This window comes from Myotis brandtii, unplaced genomic scaffold (assembly GCF_000412655.1).
Source record: "Myotis brandtii unplaced genomic scaffold, ASM41265v1 scaffold208, whole genome shotgun sequence".
NCBI lineage: Eukaryota > Metazoa > Chordata > Mammalia > Chiroptera > Vespertilionidae > Myotis > Myotis brandtii.
Genome location: NW_005357764.1, coordinates 6,067,878 through 6,068,953, shown reverse-complemented (window position 1 = coordinate 6,068,953; position 1,076 = coordinate 6,067,878).

The window sequence follows — 1,076 nt, the reverse complement described above, 5'->3', positions numbered from 1 at the left end:
GCCCGGGGCGCGGGCCGGGAGGGAGACCGGCGGAGCCAGGGAAAGGGCGCCTCCGAGAAGCCGAGGTCTAGACGGGGCGGGGGCTCTGCTGGTCCGAGAGAGAGTGGCTGTCTGAAGGGGTCTAGGAAGTGGGGTCCCTGCGAGGCCTGAGAGGCGCCGACCCGGGAGCAGGGGGCGGGGTGTGCGGAGGGGCGGGGCGGGGAGCGGTGGTGTGGTCGGAGTCGGCGTGAACGGGTGGCCACGGGAATGGTGGTGGAGGCGAGGGTCTCAGGAGGGTGTAGATTCTATACTGTAGAAGGAGGCGGAGGAGACCGGTGCTGAGGCGACGGCCGCGGCTAGGAGCTGTGGTGTCTACCCAGGGTCCCCAGGAGGTGGTGGGGGCACCCAGGGTCTAGAGGACCGAGGCGGGCAGGAGCCGTGACCGCACTGAGCTGCGGGGTATTTCCGAGAGCGAAGGTGAAGGGGAAAGAGCGGCCGTCGGCGCTGGGGTCCGGGAGGTCCGGTTCCGTGTTTGGTGAAGAACCAGCTTACAGGGGCCTGGGAAGAGGAGAGGAGTCCGGGACAAGGAGAGTCTTTGTAAGCATGGCCCCCTTCCCTGTGTCCTGGGATAACAGGACAGTCCTGCTTTATTTTAATGGAACCATAGGATTTAAGGACTTCATTTAAATTTTTAAATTATTTTTATGGAGGTAAAATTGACATGTAATATTGTATTAGTTCCAGGCGTACAGCATAGTGATTCGATATTTGTATACACTGCAGACTGATCACCACAAGAAGTCTAGTTACCATATGTTCTCATACATAGTTAAAAATTTTTTTTATCTTGTACTGAGAACTTTTAAAATGTACTCTTAACAACTTTCAAGTATGCAATCCAGTTTTATTAGCTAGAGTCACCATGCTGTACATCACATCCTTGTGGCTTATTTTGTGACTGGAAATTTGTACCTTTTGACTCCCTTTACCGATCCTTCGCACCCCACTCCACAAACCATCCATCTGCTCCTTGTATCTATGAGTTTGGCCTTTTTTCTTTGTCTTGTTTTGATTTTTTGTTTGTTTGTATTTTAAGA